The sequence below is a fragment of the Phalacrocorax aristotelis genome, chromosome 1 (assembly GCF_949628215.1).
Source record: "Phalacrocorax aristotelis chromosome 1, bGulAri2.1, whole genome shotgun sequence".
Taxonomy (NCBI): Eukaryota; Metazoa; Chordata; class Aves; order Suliformes; family Phalacrocoracidae; genus Phalacrocorax; species Phalacrocorax aristotelis.
In genome coordinates, this window is record NC_134276.1 from 214,933,149 (window position 1) to 214,952,568 (window position 19,420).

Here is a 19,420-nt window from a genome sequence, read left to right on the forward strand (position 1 = left end):
TTTTTTTTCCTTAATAAAATGTGGAGCCAAGGAAAGATGACAGATTGACAACGCTGCAGAAAGCCTCTGTTCGTGGAACAGCTACAGCATAGGAAGGGATTGTGCGAACTTCCTACTTAACGCTTGGCCATGTATCTCATTTATGAGCTGCTGCAGATACCCTGTGGCATGATGAAGATCGAGGAACCATTGAGAAATTGTCTGTCAGCTGAAAAACCAATTAATACTAACTGCAGTGAGGAAGAACTGCCTACCAAGATAGAAATTGAGGCTGTGAAGTCAGTTACAGATGTCTTAAAGGGATTTTTTTGGTTTTTTTTTTCCGGTCATTTTCAACTTGAACTTAAACCATAGCTACTGGGGAAGAGCTGCTTCATCTTTTATTTTTCTGCACCATCAATCCCCCAGCGTTTTCACCACCAGCTTAATGAATTGCAACTATCAAGAGAGCTCATCCGCTATGTAATTTGTCTTTTTTTGTTCCCTTTGCTAAACAAGCAGGAAAAATGTTTTTAATTTGCAAGGCTGAATAAATACCTACTGTGTTTGCCAAGACTTTGTTGACATTCATGGCTGTCCACAAAGCTGCCTGACTTCTCAGAGATGGTTTATCTCCTCCAGAAAAAAAACCTGCCCAATCAAGATGATGTTAATCTTCCTTAATAAAATAAAATAAAATAAAATGAAAAGCAGCAGTTCAATAAATAATACTGTGGCTAGTGAAAGCCCTTCAGCCAGGCTATGGTCCCAGAGCAGATTTCTGTTGACAGGAAGATCACTTCGCCCTGGGACACCCTCCGGCGCTCGCTGCTGCCTCTGATGCTGCAGGTCACGTCACCTTCAGGTGTACCCACAGAGCTGCCCGCAGGCCATGCTATAAACAAGCTCACTCAAATGGTTCTAATTCAAAGGAAAAAAGAAGTGTGTCTTTTCTTGACTGAGAAATTTTCAGCGTGGTCTTCCGCAACGTCAGGAACGAGATGGCACTGCATTGCTGCTGAGCTGGAAATGAATGGCTGGGGGTAGGCAGAAACGCATTAGGATGGCACTGCGTAAGACATGAACTGTGGAATTAAACCTTGGATAGCATCAAATCGCATCTCCCTGGCTCAGCTGCTCATGAGGAGTTGAGATGAGTTTCAGCCTGCAATGAAACAGAGCTCTTGAACTTTCACAAGAAAAATAAATCCACTGAACTCTGAGATTCTTACTCAAGTTTTAGTAGTTTCTTATACAAGGTCCAGCTTTCCCCATTGGCCTGCTGCCTGGATTTTTCAATTCAAATTATTCTTGCTGAATAATTTTATCTTAAAATTGGCAACGTGCAAGAAACAATCAAAGCCTCCACAGCTGGAATTTAACATGACCAGACGGTCTGTAGTGGCTTGACATAAACAAGTAAGAAGAAAAAGCATTTGGGATAGGAAATTAATGACATAATAAACCATTACTGTCAAAATTCCCTATACTGATGACAGTCCTTCACATACCTCACTTCCCTTCCTGTGCCTTCGTTAGCTGTATTGGGAAGAGCTACCGAGTGAGTGATCTGGGGAACATTCCTCTGGAACAAGCAAGCAGCCCTTGAATAAAGACCGGTACTTCCCACCAGTGAAACATCCATACCTGTTACATATGCACAACACGTTTTTCGTTTTAATTTCTGAAGCTTCTCAAAGCTTCTAACAGGAAAGGGCTGATGCTGCAAGGTATTCAGAGTATCAGCTGATACCAAGGAGGGGAACAGATGTGCTATACCTCAGAAAAACCAGCCTCTGCCAGGTACAATTTTCTCCATTTATTTCTGAAGCAATTCGTTATTGACAGGTTTGTCCTCAGAATCTGAAAAAAAAAACAACCAAAACCAAAGCCGACCAAAAAACCAAAACCAACAAACCCAGAAGCTGTTTGAATTAGTCCCCTCTCTGTGTTGTTCTTCAAAGAGATAAACTAAAATGCAATTTCATAATCACAGAATCCCAGACTGGCGGGGGCTGGCAGGGACCTCTGGAGCTCACCCCGTCCCACCCCCTGCTGGAGCAGGCACACCCAGAGCAGGGGCACAGGGCCGCGTCCAGGCGGGGGGTGAATGTCTCCAGGGAAGGGACCCCACAGCCTCTCTGGGCAGCCTGTGCCCCTGCTCTGGCACCCTCATAATAATTCTTCTCTTCCTCCAGCCTCTTATACAGGCTTTTAGGCAAGTTACTGCTCCTCAAAATCTGAACTTATGTGAGTGTATTTACAGTCAGAACAGGCAATCAAGGTTTACCACTGAACCCCATCACTACAATACAGGTATCATATTGCCTATGGAAGGAGTCATTTTCGATTGGAGCTTCAAAATTCATCAAAGGAAAGCGCTGTCTCTGTTTCATACAGAAGTATGTGTATAGACGCTCCTTCTAAGATGTATCTAAATCGGTCTGCAGATCTCTGGACAGACTACCTTGAGCTCCCATCCACCTACACGCTGACTCCACGGCAGCAGTGTGCCCCCATGCCACGGGGAAATAATTCTTTGCGGAGGAAGGATCTGTAAATAGCAGGTGCCAGAGAATCACCTACTGCGTAGAGCAATATCCTTGACGTACAAATTGTCTAAGATTTACTCTGAATTCTGTTTTGAAACCTCTTCAGGCTGCTATTGGGGATTATTAGGAAACAGAAATCCAAAAAATGTAAAAGCATGCTTATCAAGCTGGGAGAAAAACAGTAAGATGTTTTTGTGACAAAGGCTTTATTGTATGAATTATGCATTACCAAAAACTGACTTCAATTTGTATGGGAGGAGGGAGATTTCTGTGCATCCAAATTCAAGCCCAACAGGCACAAGCTGCACTGCAGGGAATTATATGCAGTCCTGTACACACGTTATCAATTTGAGTATCTCACTCTCCTTTTTGCCTATTATTTTGAGTTAATTGCGAGAATTTGAGGCAGAAAACAGCGAAATAACCCATTAACCCCTTGAGATCAGTCATCACCAAATTCAGAAAGGGCTACTGAAACGGTAAGGAAGCAGGAACAGTCCGGATTCAGCCTCGTCCCTCTATTTCTGTCTGTGTTCCCATCTTGTGCCCATCACCATAGCAGCTGACTGCTCTTCTGTCAAACAGCAGACTTTGGGTCAACAGGGGCAGGAATATAGGGCTTTTTTCCCCCAAGGCCATCACAATTTGCTGGGTAAAAGCGGCAGATATTATACTTTAGAAATCGTACAGGACAACCATAACGAGCCACATAATTCTCTGTTGTTTTCTAAGGTGTGTTAACAAAGGTAACATGAACAAAGTTACCCACAACAAAACTCACTGCTTCTTGTCCAGGTCTTTACATCATAAAAACTTTAGTTTTCATCCCCACCGTGGTCTTGCATATGCAGTAGCATCTCTCTGGGATCTGGGAGAAAACAGATGATCATCAGGAGGGGAAAAAAAATAATAAAAATTCTTCAGTTTGAAGGATTTTCTCTGACTTAAAGCTTTTGGAAGCTGAAGAGCGATGAGCATCATTTTTAGAAACCACCCTGCCAACGTAGCTGTTACATAAGTTTCAATAGAAGTGCTAATCCCAGCGCTGAGCAGAAATGCCCCTGTCATGAAGCACTCAGAAACTACACCTACTGTTTATATTCTTGTGCCGTGCATTGTATCACATCCACTTATGTCTCTACAAAGTGAGCTCTTAAAATCAGGCACTTGTAAACTTTTTTGCCCCTCTGTTTATCTTCAGCACGGGATTCATTTACATTGCTACATAAACGATCATGTGAATTTGTCTGTTAAGAGGATGAAAGGTGACCTAGAAAGAATTGCTCTTAAGCATCTTTTAAAAATAACAATAAGCACACACGAAAACATTTATTTTTCTGTGTTTTTTTTTCCGGTATAACACAAACTCAAATTCTGACTACTTTGAAAGACACCACGATTACTGAAGAGGAAGTGAAATTAAAATCGTCACACAGAACAAAAAGACAGCAATTAAGAGGGATAGGAAATTCAATCCGACCGCTCCAAGTGTCTTGGTTTTTAATCCCAACTGAATTCCCACACCTGACAAACAGGCTGCAGACTATCTTTTAGCTGAAGACAAATACTCTTTACTCCTCCCATCATGTATGACACTGCAAAAAAACCCCTAAAAGCCAAGCCAGAGACATTTTCAGCGCAAAACAAACCACCTTTGAACCCTTCTTTGTTACGCGGAAGAAGGAAAGAATCAGAAATAAAATTTTTAAAGATATCCACTTCCTATACAGTGCTGTGGCACCGCGACAAACACAACCTATGCCAGATATATTCACACTACAAACCTCACAGCAGGAAAGATAACCAATGCAGAGAGCATATTCTACCAATTTACCGGAAACAGAAATTATTTACCTTTCAGGTTGTACCTATTTATAAATAGGTTTTCCCTCAAACAACATGTTCCTCCTTTGGCATATGCGGGTGGCTTTCATGAGATCAGCACCTGGAATTTATAAAACGGTTTATTTAGATGTGTGTTTGCATTTCCACTTCAGCTTCCCCTTACAGAAGCAGAAAAAGGTCACACGGCTACGGTACGTTTTTACCAGTTTGGTCCCATTTTGGATCACCTTGTTTTATCACAGAATGAAACAGCATCGCAGAAAGGCAGGTCGAGGCTGACGCCTGCCAGCGCCGCAGGGGAGGCCCTGCAGCAGCTCCCCGGGCGCTGCCACGGTTGGCGTCCCAGAGCCACGCAGACCCTCCAGGACCTGCCCACCTCCTCGCCCAGCTGAAGAAACACAACCACCCGGCAGTTACGCATTCCCCTCTATTTCTGCATCTTTTTGGTTAGGCCAGGCTACGTCACCTGATTAAAGAGCTTGTTTCTCCTGGCTTTGAAGAGAGAGGGATGAGAGATTTAGCAAACGGGTGTACAGACTGATCAGTAGCCTGCAAGTTGTGCTGGAGCCTGGAAGAGCCAGGAGAAGAGAGGGATCTTCACTACATGCTGGACAAGGATGCTTCTCTGCCATCTGGATCAACCAGCGAGCATCTGGCAGTGCTGGAATTGATTACATCTGCCCGACCACGCACAGCTTTGAATATTTACTGATCCTTACTCCCGAGTCCCTTTTACTACTCAGTTCTTATATTTGCCTACAGTTACAGGACAAAATACATCATGAGGATAAAACCAGACATTGTGCTTCAATAATAAACACTGATGCTGGCATACGCCACAAAAATTATAGAACTAATTAGAGGACCACAACATAATGCTCCACATATTAAACACAGCCAGCGAGAGATGGGGAATAGTGGCTGTTGGATTTTGAAAATAATTTTGTTTTGTGGAGTAGTTTTTGCTTTAATCTACTACAGCTATTGAACAACTTCAGTCACATTAGAAAAATATGTCCCTATCTATCAGAAAAACACAACATATATATAACCATTTTGCTGCAACTTACTTGTGATCTTATTAGTCTCCTCCCCATACCTGGCTCCATCTTTTGAAGGTATAAACGAGGTCAGTTTCTCATAATCTGAGCATTAAAACAAGGAAGGCTGAAGTTCTGTTTCTAGTCTGATTTTCTTTGGTACCCAAGAAACTCCGTTTGTGTAGGTTATGAGGCTGTGTAGGTATTTACCTTCCCAGTGGTTTCCAAGGGAGCCACAGTAAAGCTACTGCAGCAAGGCAGAGTCCACAGTCATGGACCAAGACACACCCATCTAGGAGCTTCATATAAAACAGAATAAAAGGAGTTCAGTTTCTGGTTTACTCTGCCTGAGGCAAAGAAGACTGAAAAGACATAAAAAAGAGGATGCATAAGGAATAATGAGGCAATAAAACCTGATATAAAGGCAGATTAAGAGCCTGATGGCCAACCTACTCGAGACATCACAGGAAGGTAAAGATTTAAAAATAAAAAGGTATTTTTGTGGCATTTGACAGAGGGTTGGCATGGGAGAAAGCTCCTTTCTGTTGAAACTGTACTGAGCTGCAGCTGACTGCTACCAATTCACATGTGCGCGAATCAGGCAGACCTTACTCAGGAGGGAAATAAAGCGATGCAGAGAGATGCCACCTGGAACTTGACTGCATGGGGGCAATAGTCAAATACGTGTTTGCAGAGGAGATCTGGAAGAGAGGAGATGCAGAACGTGCACAGAGAGAATGTTATTGTGCACATTAAGAACATGATTAAGAATGATCACAATAACCCCCAGAATTAGACATCCAGTCAGGATGGAGTCTTGAGCTGGACAACGTGACTGATGGTGTTGAATGTTTGACCAGTGAAAAAAGGTAAGGATGAAGAACTAGTGCTAGCGTTTGCCTAAGAAAATGCAACTAGAAACCTCAAAGTTTCAAATGAATTCAAGAGGCAGATGTCAGCCTGGGAAGTGGTATAGGACAGAATCACAGAGGAGAACCCCAAAGTGCGAATGACTGGTGTAATCTCCTACTTCTAAAAATGTGGCCATTACGAGACTAAGGAAAACTACAACCAAAGAAACCCTAATGACTTAGTGAAGAAGAGAGTTAGCTCTTTATTCTGTCAGCATTCAAGTTCTCCTATTTGCAACAGACATGATTAAATTAATTTATCAATTAGTAAATGAGTTCAGTTAGTTCACAGCATTTAATTCATTTATTCTACTCTGTTAACAGGCACATCCTAATGTCACTTCATAATATTTTGCAAATTCAATTTATTAGACATGATGGGAAAAGGGGAACCCGAAGGCAGAAATCAAAATTGTAACAAAGACAGATGCAAAACTTACTGAGATAATGCACAACATAAAGAGCAGTCAGGATCTGCCAGCAAGGTCCGCTCCCTGCTCAGGTCTGAGATGACACGTGCAGGAACGCGGCAGCTGCCAGCCCATGACAGCGTCCCCACAGCCGCCTCCCTGCAGCTGGACTGGGCTTTCGTTTTGTACTCCCCCTTTTGGTCCCTTGCAAATGGTTTCATCAAGAGATTCCTTTTTCATTCAGCTACTTTGGATTTCTTTGTGGTTTTAACACTGACAAGGAAATTCACTCAAGGCCATACCCACAATTGTATACTGTACAAACTGGATAAAACATATATAATCGATGAGTGGTTAATAAGTATGTACATGTAACGCCGCCGCAGAGGTTCCATCAAAATAAGTTTAAGAAAAAAAGGAGTCTTTAAATGGAAAACCTGAGAGTCATTTGAGCGCAGTATGTACATACGTCTGCACATCAAAGTCCAAGGGGAAATCAGGAGCCAGGAGAAGAGCTCTGACCGGGTGTGGGATGGTGGTGTCAGGCAGCACAGGCAGGATGCACGTGCGCCAGCACGAAGATGGGAGCAGCACTGTTAGATATGATCTGCCTCTCAGCAACGCTGACTCTTTTACCAGCTTCCTTTCAGCACGGAGAGAAAAAAGCGACGGACACACACTTAGCCAGGAAAGGAAATCAGCTGAACCATGATAACGTTAATAGACTACTATTAAACCCTCATTAACAGGAAAATTAAGTTAGACTTCTATCAATAACAAGGCATGGAAGTTTTTCTTGCATCAGCACAAAACACACATGCCTGGAGCTTTGGGCAGCCCAGTTTTCCTGCTCAATGGGCGACTCAGCACTGAGCAGCAAGACACTGATGTCTCTGCAGACGGATGCCCAACGAGTGTCCCTTGCCATGAGGCTGGGGGGCTGCAGGTGTTGGCCACGTGGCTTGTCCTGCCTATATTTTGGCAGAATTTAGGTGCCTGGAGCCCGATGTAATAAAACTCTCTATTCAGTAGCTGCTTGGGCATCAGCACATGCTGTATTAGAGCCTGATATTACTTGCAGTTCACAATCAAAGGTGTCCCGCTTGAGGTGAGGGAATCTCTTCTCACCTAGATTCTTCTGTGGTCCATTTAGGCAAAAAGCAGCCTAAGCACTGTGTAAGTCCCCTGAAAAATCCCAAACCCCACCAAAATCCCTGCCAACACCATCGCTCTTTCCAGAAAAGACTATCACAGAATCCCAGGTTGGAAGGGACCTCAGGGATCATCTAGTCCAACCTTTCTGGGAAGAGCACAGTCTAGACAAGATGGCCCAGCACCCTGTCCAGATGACTCTTGAAGGTGTCCAACATGGCCAAGTCAACCCCTTCCCTGGGGAGATTATTCCAACGGTGACTGTCCTCACTGTGAAAAATTTCCCTCTCGTGTCCAATCGGAATCTCCCCAAGAGCAACTTGTGTCCATTCCCCCTTGTCCTCTCCATGGGACTCCTTGTAAAAAGGGAGTCTCCATCTTCTTTGTAGCCACCCCTTAAGTACTGGTACATGGGGATGAGATCCCCTCTGAGCCTCCTTTTCTCAAGGCTGAACAGACCCAGCTCTCCCAGCCTACCCTCGTACAGCAGCTTCCCAGTCCTCTGATCATCTTGGTGGCCCTTCTCTGGGCCCCTTCCAGCCTGTCCACATCCTTTTTGTATAGCGGGGACCAGAACTGTACGCAGTGCTCCAGGTGTGGCCTGACAAGCGCCGAGTAGAGTGGGGTAATGACTGCTTTATCTCTGCTGGTCATGCCCTTTTTGATGCAACCCAGCATCCCGTTGGCCTTCTTGGCCGCAGCAGCCACTGTTCGCACATGTTGAGCTTTCTGCCCACCAGGACCCCCAGGTCCCTTTCCACAGAGCTGCTCTCCAGCCAGGTGGATCCCAGTCTGTGCTGCACTCCCGGATTACATTTTCCCAGGTGCATGATCTTACACTTCTTCTTGTTCAACTTCATAAGGTTCTTGCTGGCCCACTCCTCCAGCCTATCCAGCTCTCTCTGCAGAGCAGCTCTCCCTTCTGGAGTGTCTGCTTCCCCCCTCAACTTGGTGTCATCAGCAAACTTCATCAGGCTACACTTGATGCCATTATCCAGATCACTTATAAAGATATTGAATAACATTGGGCCCAATATTGATCCCTGGTGGACTCCACTAGTGACAGGTTGCCGCTTGGAAAAGGAGCTATTTACCACCACCCTTTGGGTGCGGCCTGTCAGCCAGTTCCCCACCCACTGCACAGACCACTTGTCTAGGCCATAAAAGCACAGGAGCACTGGTGCTCACTACCGGCACTGGAGTCTGCACAGTGCAGCACCACCCAGAAAGCAGGAGAGCCCCCTTCTATGTCTTCTTCATAATCCCAGCAGTGTTCCCCCAGCCTTTCCAGTCTCATTCTGTCCCGTTCCCATTCTGCTGAAAACTGAGCTCTATTCTGTGATGCAACACTTTGTCACAGCAGATGTAGGAAGCATGTCCTCATTCTGGCCCAGGCGGTGAGTTCTACACTCAAGGGCAAAAAAATCTGGCATGGAGATAGAAAGTGGGCAGCTACGTGCTTTAAAGAAAAAAAAATTCAAAACGAGCTCAGTAATGGATATTTCAGAAGAGTGTATGTTGCATGTCCAAGGGGACACAGCTAAGCATCGCTTTGATCTGAAGCTTAAAATACACAGCCTTCCTGTGCTACTTCTGTATTTCTGTGGAAAACTGGTAATATTCTGGATTAAAGCTGGTGTTTTGGAAAAAAATTAATAATTAAAATAATTTTTGGAAGTGCTTACAAGGATAGTAACACAGGGAGAAGACAAAATTGATTCAGACTACAGTATAGCACTGAAATAAGACAAGGAATGACTATGATTACATTTGAGGTACTGTAATTTAAGACAAACTGTAGCAGAACTGTGGCTTCTTAATTCAATTACTAATCATTATGTCACACTTTACAGACTCCTCACGGATTTCCCTCCTAACAGCCCCTGCTTTATCTGCATTTTTTTGCAAAAGAAATTACAGTAAGTTATGCTACAAGGGAGTAATTGTGTCAGGGGTTGGCGAGGAATATATTCACTTGCATTTCCAGGCTGCAGCCGTCCTCTGTTCACTGTACTCCCTAAAACATAAAACTGAGAACCGCACTCTGCTTTCAAGGGCCATGAAAGTTATTATGTTTCTAGTTGAGATGAGGGTAATGTGTATCATCTATGGATGTGACAGGATAGGTTAAAGTAACTAAAACAGCCAAAGTAAATATGCAAACTGCACTTCACAAACCTACAAAATAATGCAGACACAAAGCAGGAAGTCAGAAGTCTGACAGACATGGGAATACAGGTTATGAAACTGTGAAAACTAATTTAAAGCTGTAAAATTAAACCCACACAACAAATACTTCTTTTCCTTCTCCTTAAGTATATCTCCCTCACTTCAAGTGCCAATATTACTAATATATTGCTCTGTGCCATTGTCCATGACTGAGGAAACCTTTCTTTGAATCTCATCTCTGTGGGAGGGGTCCAGTACCCCGGTCCCAAGGACTTTCAGATGCAAGGCAATGGAGGGGAAGCGTTGGCTACACTGCCCCCATCAAACCACTCTTTTTTTCTCCCCGAATCCAGAGTACTGCATCCTAAAAGAGGGATGCTGAGCGTGTCATCAGATTCACTTCTCTGAATCCCCGCCAGCACTACCTGCTCTGTGAAACAGCCTGCGGAGAAGATTTCCAACACACCAAGAGTCCTGCATGACTCTGCCTCTGACCCTTCCTGTTAGGGACTCATAAGCAATGGGCTTTATCTCATTAACTCAGTGGTTTTTAGGAAACTACTTTTTCCTGCCAGTTTTTAAACCCAGAGGAATTTTCTAGATGTGCAGTGACAGCGCATGAGTAAACTTTCCTCATTAAACTACCAGGGAGTCATAAAACAAAACAAATTGTTCAGCTTCCCAGTGTTTTTCCGATTTGCTTTCCCTTTCCAAGCCCTGTAGTGCTCACAAACATCCAAACTATCTATGTGACGTCATTTATAGTCAGAATCCTTAAAGGAAACAACATGTCCTTAGCTTGTTGCTCAATCCTCTGGTATTCTTGCAGTCATTTATTTTTGCCCCAGGGTTGTTTCAAGTTTTTTTTTTTTTTTTTTTTTTTTTTTTAAATCAAGAGCTAGCTGTGCCCATGTGAAACGTTTGCCTCTGAAGTCCGCCATCAAAAGCTCGTCTGGCAGGAGAGAAGGAGCTGTGCTACGTTCGCTGCTGCCTGGCAGTCCTCGGTACGTCTCTTGTCTTCATGCCAAACGCTCTCTGTGCCCACGGCCGAAAAGCAGGGTGGTGCAGTGCGGGAAGCCGAAAAGATGTGAAAGACGAGAACAAACCCTGCTCTCCCACGGCAGGGCTTTGCATCTGCTGCCGCGACAGCCACGCTTGTTGCTTCTCCTCTGCTTGAAAAATGGTCCTCCGAAGGAAAACAAGATATTTAGCCTGAACTTGGGAATACAGCTTTTTTTTTTTTAGTGTTTGCCTTGGGGCAGGCTCGTGGTAAGAAATCACTCCGTACCTCTTCTAAACAGAAGCAGGTAGCTATGTTTCTGGAGTGCCTTTGATGTCAGCAGGCAACAGGTTCTTTATCCCATTTTGAAATCCAGGAGTCAAACTATACAAGATATAGCCCGATGATTCAAGGAATACTTGGAAAGGCCACGATTTCTACAGCAGTTTGTGAGAATGAGGGACAAGACTCCGTCTCCTGCACTTCCGTTCAGGATGAAGAAGCTTGTCCTCAGTGCTGATACAGAGGTACCTTCCTACCCAGCATTGCACCCACGATTTCAGAAACTAAATCCTATAAACATCATCTTGTATCCCCCACCAGCACACAGAGTATCTCATATGATAACTCGGATATGGAGAACATACACAGCAGAGATATGGAGAACGTACACTGTGCGGGTGCCAGAGCAGGGGCACAGGCTGCCCAGGGAGGCTGTGGGGTCCCTTCCCTGGAGACATTCACCCCCCGCCTGGACGCGGCCCTGTGCCCCTGCTCTGGGTGTGCCTGCTCCAGCAGGGGGTGGGACGGGGTGAGCTCCAGAGGTCCCTGCCAGCCCCCACCAGTCTGGGATTCTGTGATTCTGTGATACTGTGAGATGACAACAGTCTCACAATTTTAAAAACAGAAGGAAAAAAAACAACAAAGCAGAACAAGATACCAAGATCAACCCTGAGAGATGTACAGGTTTGAGAATATTCGTATATAACATCTATTTTGATAAGACTGCAGAAAGGCTCATGAACTACCACAGTTTTTAGAGCAATCCTTTAAGGTGCACTTGTAATCCTCACATTACAGATAGCAAAGGAAGGACTGAATATGGTATAAGGTGACCTGAGTTCAGTGTTTTTACTGAAATACGTGGCTTACTTCAGGAAAACTTCTACTCCTTTGCCTAAACAGAATCTGGGAAGCCGCAGAATGAAAACCATTTCAGACAGCCCTAACATCTGACATCACTGAGAATTGAATTCTATGTTTTAATGAACAGCAGAAAGCAAAGGAATGAGATAAACTGAGAGCTCCAGACCACGGTTCTCAATGTGTTTGGCGAAGTGGTGAGGAGACCCATTAAACATACCAAGCTCAATGACCTCGCAGGTTTCTCCAGGCCAGGGCTAGAAAACAAAACAGCTGAGTGCTTATTCCCTTGTAGAGGGAAATGCTGGAATGCTGCTCTCTGTCTGTCTCCAAGTCAATGGTTTTGATACTGGGGAATAATCAGCAGCTTTAAACTCCCACCTGAGACAGTCAAAAAAGTAGAGTGATTAAAGTCAGTGAGTGACTGCTGGAGCAAAAGTCAAGCGGAGTCCCCAGCCCAGAGTCTCACGGATGTTCACGAGCCTTGCTGCCAATGACTTCACTGGGAGTTAGGTATTCAAACACCTCTAAGGACACAGGTTGTCAGAATTTGCCTCTTTACATTGCTATATAATTAGCAAAAAAGGTGGGAACAACTTGCCAGCTTAGCTTGTCACATCACCCGTACGGCAGAGTGCGGAGGTACCGGTGAGAAATGAGGATTTTCGTCAGGACTGAAATACACAGCAGACACAGCGGCAGATGGCACTGGATGAATTGAAAGGGAATGGAAAAGTTCAGGGTATTTTAGAGAAGGTTCACGTAAGACTAAACAAGGTAACAGCTTAAGAAATATAGAATAGTGGAGAGAGACAAAGAAGTACTATTCATCCTTCCCCTGACAAATGGAGATGCTCAATGAACTGAAATGAAGTCTTTAAGCATTTACATTATGGTCACAAATCAACACTGATTGGTCCCAAAACATTAGCACCCACACAAAGCCACACTGCCCTGCACAGTTTGCAGTCCAGAGGGTGAGAAAATACCTGCTTTGCGTTTGTTTCAATGCAAAGCACAGATGAAGCGTGGACCTCACAAGAATATGCCAAAGCCAAGACCTGCGAAGGATTAAGAAATCAAGTCTCAGAACAGATAACGAAAACATCTGAGATTATTAGATTAGTTAGCATGAAAGAGTAGGAGTAATGCCCTTGAATCTTTGGTTAATTGTCCTCTATAAGGACTCCACCACCTCTCCCCAGAGTCTTTGGTACTGCCTGCTGTTAGAGACTTTACTGGAGCAGGCCGATCACAGGCCCGACGCTCTGCCGGTCCCCTGCTCCTGAGACGTAACTCAGCTCTGTAGCTTAACGTTCCAGAAACAAGCACGCTACTGAAACAGTTTCCGAAGCTGCAGGGCCCATCAGGCCTGCTGATAGTGCCTCATTAAAAAAAGCAACCAGAAACAAAAAAACAACCTCTTTTCCAGGCGGTGAATGACACTAGCATGAGACCGACAACTTTCAGGATGAGGTCACCTCCGTTTCCCTTCAGAAATGAAGCTAGCAAGTACAATTAACAATAATTAAAAACTCCTTTCACAGAAGGACACTATACTTTTATTATCTTTTTTAAAGCCTAATCAAAAGCATCACAACGGGCTTGCTGATTATTTTTCTTCAAACCAAGATACGATAAAAGAAAGAAACTGGCAATTACGAACAGAAATCCAATTTTCTTAGGTGCTGTAGTATTTTGGCTCAAATTACGTATGTTCTCCTGCTTCCCTAAAAGAATAACTCATTACTTACTAGTTAGCCATGGCAAAACAAAAACAAAATTTCTAATTTGCTAAAAAAAAAAAGTTTAATGGGTAAATAAATTTGCTCATTACACTGAAATGTAATGGGTAAATAAATTTGCTCATGACTCTGAAACTGATACGGGAAATGTAAGCAACGAGCTGTAATCACGCTCAGGGAAAGTTACTGGCTTTGGGTCTAATGACTTTTTCCTGCACAGGGTTCCAGCTGCATAAAAATACTACGTTTCTTTGCATCCCTATTTACTATTACAGATTCTGAGATGTTCACTGCAAGAATATAAACTGGTTCATATTTCGAACTACTTATTATTCATATTTGTTTCATCTTATGGGTCAGAGGAAAAAAAAAAACAGTGCCCTAATCACTGGAGATCCTGCAGCATCTGCACAGCGTTTCAGCCCACCAAACATAAATGTCTGCTGCTGGGGGAGCAGAATTGCTCTCTAGGCTTCAGTGATACGCTGCATCTCCAGCAACACAACAGAAGCTTGGACGCTTATGCCAAGATTGAGTTGTCCAAACACAGCACCTTTACCTCCTGCCATTATAGGTGATGTGCAGCATCCTGCCAGGCCCCCATAAAGCTCCCATAAAACTTGTGTTGTGCCCACCAGCCCTACGGGTACATCCCAGATAACCTCAGGTATCTCAGAGGCACCAGACACCAACGTGCAGGCAACAGAATCCCATCCTTGTGTGCTTGCAAACATGTATGTGCACATGTGTTACGCTGTTTGGTCTTTGTATCAGAGCCAAATCTCCACCCCCCGTGTATTCTGCTGCACATCAACAGTGTAATAATAATTTTAAAAACCTTTTAAAATGCTTTTATTTTCATTGTGGCCACGGAAGGTCCCAGTGCTCTTTATCAGGAAAGATATTTTGCTATAGGTGTCTCTACCCATATGCAGAATTGCCAGCTGAGATTTTCCGGGAAAGCTTTAGGGTGCAGATTAAACCTTGGCAATTGGCTTTCACCCAGAAACCCGAGTGCTTAAATCACTTCTAAAGTGTGATTACTTTTAAAAGATTTACTGTTATAACCCCAAAGTGACCCTGCTGCCTCGCAGTACACGCTATGCACTTCAGTGCTGCCTACAATGATCCGAGAAGGATTACACGGGCGCACGGGTTCTCCTTTCCCAGTAGCACAGGTGAACGATTTTCTTGAGATCCAGCAAATTTTAGCACAGAAAGACAAGCCTAGGGAACCGTAAATGAGAGGGTTAGGTGACAAGCACGCAGGAACGGATGGGTGAGCCATGAAGCAGGTGGATGCAGCAGGAGGAAGCCCACCTGCCCAAGGAGCAGATGCCCGCCAGACAGATACGAGGTACCAGCCGGCAGCCGAGAACAGCAGCAGGGCAGGCGGAAGGGAAGGAGACACAGGGTCTTAAGCAAGAGGTCAACCAGTCTGAACACATCAGCATTTAAAGTATGGTTTTCCAAGGCACTGAACTCCACAAATTGCTGCTGGTACCAAGGGGCATCTCTAAAGGCGGAGGACCATGGCCTGAGGATGTTGTGACACCAGCAGATCATTCTACCCATTCCTGTTATTTCATATACATTTAGAGCTGGGCTGAGTGTAAACAGGGAAGTCACATGGCATCCGTAGCGTCATGCGGTGACTTCCTTAGTGTCACACAGCCTTACAACATTAACATCTATTAGCCCATAAGGTGTCTGCAAAAATGTGTACCTTTAAGCAACTCCTATTAACAAGGCCCGTCCCAGTCATGCTCCATGACTCAGGAATCTGTTTGTGGATGCTAGCGTGTGTTTTCCACTTCTTTTTCCTGCAGTGTATGTAACAGAAACGAATCTGAATGCTGACACAGTAAGTAGATTGATTGCAGTATTTTATTTTTTGGACTGAGTCCCAATTTGAGTCTGATCTGGTTCTCAGATAGGAGGTTGTACATTGTCATGTAGTTTGTAAAAGAAGTTGCTACACTGATTTGACTAGATATGCAAGGCTGCGCATCTGCATATCAGAAAGCCAGATCGTGCACGCTGCAGATGCATCAAATTTTCTCAGAATAATGAACTGGAGAGTTACTGAAAACAATATGGAAATAATTTTATGGCTTCTTCCAAACATGCAGATATAAATACAGGTTAAATTTGCAAAGAGTGTTCAAATTAGCATTGTTGTGTTTTAAAAGCCATTTGAAAATAAAATATTTTGTAACAGTCTGGAGAACGAGCTTGGGAGACAGCAGATTTGGACTGTTTTCTCGTGCTACTATATGGCTGACCAGGGATCAGGGCAGGCTCTGGGAAAAACTCACCTTTCTATCAATTACCCAAAGGACAGGTGAAATTTTCCACGTGCTCAGCATCCAGAAGGTGTCACCACCAGCTGGAATTAAGCACAGAGGTGCTGTCTGCTGCCCAGCACTGTGAAAATCTGGTCTTTTAAAGGAGGGTTATACACTTAAAATGAAAATTTATTGATCAGTACGTACCACCAAATACAAGCAGTCTAAGCAAATGCATCGGAAGAACACAAGCAGCTCAGAAGCTCGTGTTCCTACACACTATAAAACCAGCAATTCACTGCCTCTTTTCCAAAGTCATGGTCGCACATAAAGCTGCTCTTTTTCCTTCTTTTTTGTAATATTGCTTATGCAGCAATACCTCTGTTCCACATTTTGATTATGCAAAGGTTAATCCGCCATTTCATATTGTAGTTATCCCATTCTTTGACACAATTTTATTAAGTTTATTCAAGAAAGAACGTAGCCTTGCTAATATAAATGGCAGCATGGCAGACTTGTGTGTCCTTTTTAACGGACATACCATTTTGAGGCAATTTTTGACAGGAATTCACCCCCTACGATATGGCTACGACTTGGTCTGCACATATAGTTTTAGACCAAAACCACAAAGCTTCCAGGCATCTCCTGAACGATCGGAGAAAGAAGGTCTTCAGATCCCTTACTATGTGTTAGCTGGTCAGCATTTCTTCTGGTAAATGAACCATAATGTTTTTAGGCTGACAAATTATACTCTCACAAATGGATTGGTTCTAATAGACTAAGCCAGACAGACGCAGTGAAAACTTATTTCTGGCAATCAATAAGAAGCTGCTTTGAACTGTTTTTCAGCCCAGAACTGGACACTAACAGTCCACGCACAGGCGTCTCCATCCAGAAAACACAGTCGTATGTAAAAAGGGTGCTGTGACTCTTAACACAAAGGTGTGGGACATGTCTTCCAGATGGGAAGCATTACAGAAATGTTATTAAACACACATATTTTTAATATTAGGCAAATGAGACATTGTGCACGCAGCTACGGTCTTAGGGCAGCGGTCACAATCGAAACGCATGGCTGATAGTAGGGAGAAAAAAAAAAAAAGATTCTGGCAAAACCACAGAATCACAAGGGATGGGTGATGTATTTTTTACCACCCTCCTTGCCCTACCCCCCATTTCAGCATTTTAAATGGTTTCAGCATGCTAAAAAAAAAAAATAAAATAAAATCTTAGTTCTTCTTTAAGCTGTCTGGTTGTTTTCCTGCAGGCGCCATCTCAGCATTACACAGACAATACAGCCAACGGCATTAATTGCTTTCTTTACACTAAGATCAAGCGAGTGGTTCCCTTCACTTTCTCTTGAGTAACAAACAGAAAAAGTCTGGGTAATGAAAGTATTAGAAGGTAGTATCTCCAGAAAAAAATCTATTTTACAACAGCAGGAAACAAATACAATAATATGCATAGACTTCAAACAGCCTATTTCAATTTTGCATTTAAAATGTTAGCTGAGGCGCTCAGAACTCTACAGGGCAGAACTGAAGTGAAGCAAAGGGGATCTATTTCTGAGCAACGCGCCTTTCGACCATGTTGTTCCAAACTTTCTCTGGAGCGTCTAGAATATACAGCTCCATTGTGTAATCCCAAGCCTTGAGAAAGTTAGTAAACCTACTCTCCTGTAGTAGCTTCCTGCACCTGCCCCTACAGGTAATAAAGGATTAGAAGGATCAGAATTGCAATGTTTATGAAACTTTTTTTTAATGCTCAGCAAGAAGCTCATTTCTTATTCTTAAAATGAAAGGAGTGGCTGTCTTTAAAAAAAAAAAAAAAAGGAAAGAAAAACAACCTAATGAAAAGGAAGCACACACCCATATGGAAAAAAACGGCAAAAGCCAAAGCATGCTTATTACAAATGCCTTGTAACCTTGTCACCGACAAAAACAAACAATTAATTAAACAGAAGGGAAACTTCAAGGTTTTCGTTCCTGTGTATTCTCAGAATCTTGCGACTATCCGCACTTCCACCGAGGACGCATGCTGCTCTTATGATTGTTGTGATAAGTTTTAATATCAAGCGTTAACAGCAAACAAACTCCTAGCTAGGATGGCAATTGTAAATATTTTAACAGTGTCTGCGCAATCCCACAGATGGCAACTAAGAGCGGTGTTTTTGACAGAGCAACTCAATTCCTGCAGTTCCTAAAGCAGAAAGCGTGTGTAAACACTACCAGGATTTCTGCTTATGTAAGAAATGCAAATTTGGGGCTTTGACAGATCTGCAACCCAACAGGCTTGTATTAAACATACCCACACATTCCTCTGCACCTTACTTCGCACAGTTACTACAGTGTTTGAACATCAGCAGATTTGCTCCATTTTAGCGGGAAGGAACATCTGCCTAAGTACAGCAAATGATTTCTGGATTTGTCTCAGATAAAAAAGAATAAACACCAACTACTGTATGAGCTGGCCTGGCTACAGTTCAAAGCCTTGTAGGTATTTTAGTTTGCAACAGGTGACAATGTTCGAGATGAGAAAGATTTCACTCATTGGTTAGGGATGCTTTTAATTGTTAACAATACCCCGCTAGATTTTCCAGGCACCCGTGTGACCCCGTTTTATAAATTCCTGCCTGGCAATGAAAAAACACAGCGAACACCACGTTACTGGTAGGAGTTATTAAACATGCCGTAACACTGGGCTGGCATCTCCTTCCCAGAACTGCTTCCAGAGCACGATGTGGGTGCCACCACCCCGACTGACGCAACCCACACTAAAACCACCGACGTACAACACAATGGTGAGCGTGGGGTTAACGTGCTCCCAACAGGCTGCCCTACACCGCGTCTTCAGCAACGCAGTTTGCATCAAGAAGTAGGTCCAGCAAGGCAAAACTCCCACCTTACCCAGCTACTGGATGCAAAAACCTGCAGGGCCTGGTCTCCAGCGTAGGATTTTTCAGTACAACCCCGCGTATGAGTTATTCCTTAGTAAATACGCACCTTTTTGGCAGCTAAGATAAAGCCTGTAACTTCCTGCAGCAGTCATTCACCTCTATTTGGGCTTCAGAAGAACTTGCTCTATTACAGTAAATATTGAAAACGTACTGTGCACAAGTTAATATCACTTAACAGGATAGTAGAGCCGTTACCTTAAACAATAGCCCAACTGTACCTGACTAGAGAG

At 43.6% G+C, this 19,420-nt stretch overlaps 1 long non-coding RNA gene across 2 annotated transcripts in view; it reads right to left on the reverse strand.

The window, feature by feature from the left end:
* Positions 1-286: 286 nt before the first annotated feature.
* The window catches only part of LOC142051921 (uncharacterized), a 124,861-nt gene continuing 105,727 nt past the window's right edge, over positions 287-19,420 (reverse strand). Inside the window, exons 4-8 of one of the 2 annotated variants that reach the window (XR_012658673.1) lie at positions 4,386-4,476; positions 3,313-3,399; positions 1,759-1,842; positions 1,491-1,626; positions 287-1,144 (exon numbers count right to left, since the gene is read on the reverse strand). This is a non-coding gene — a long non-coding RNA (uncharacterized LOC142051921). Of the gene's footprint in view, positions 1,145-1,490; positions 1,627-1,758; positions 1,843-3,061; positions 3,180-3,312; positions 3,400-4,385; positions 4,477-19,420 lie in introns of those variants that run through there. The other variant, XR_012658674.1, reaches the window with a different exon arrangement.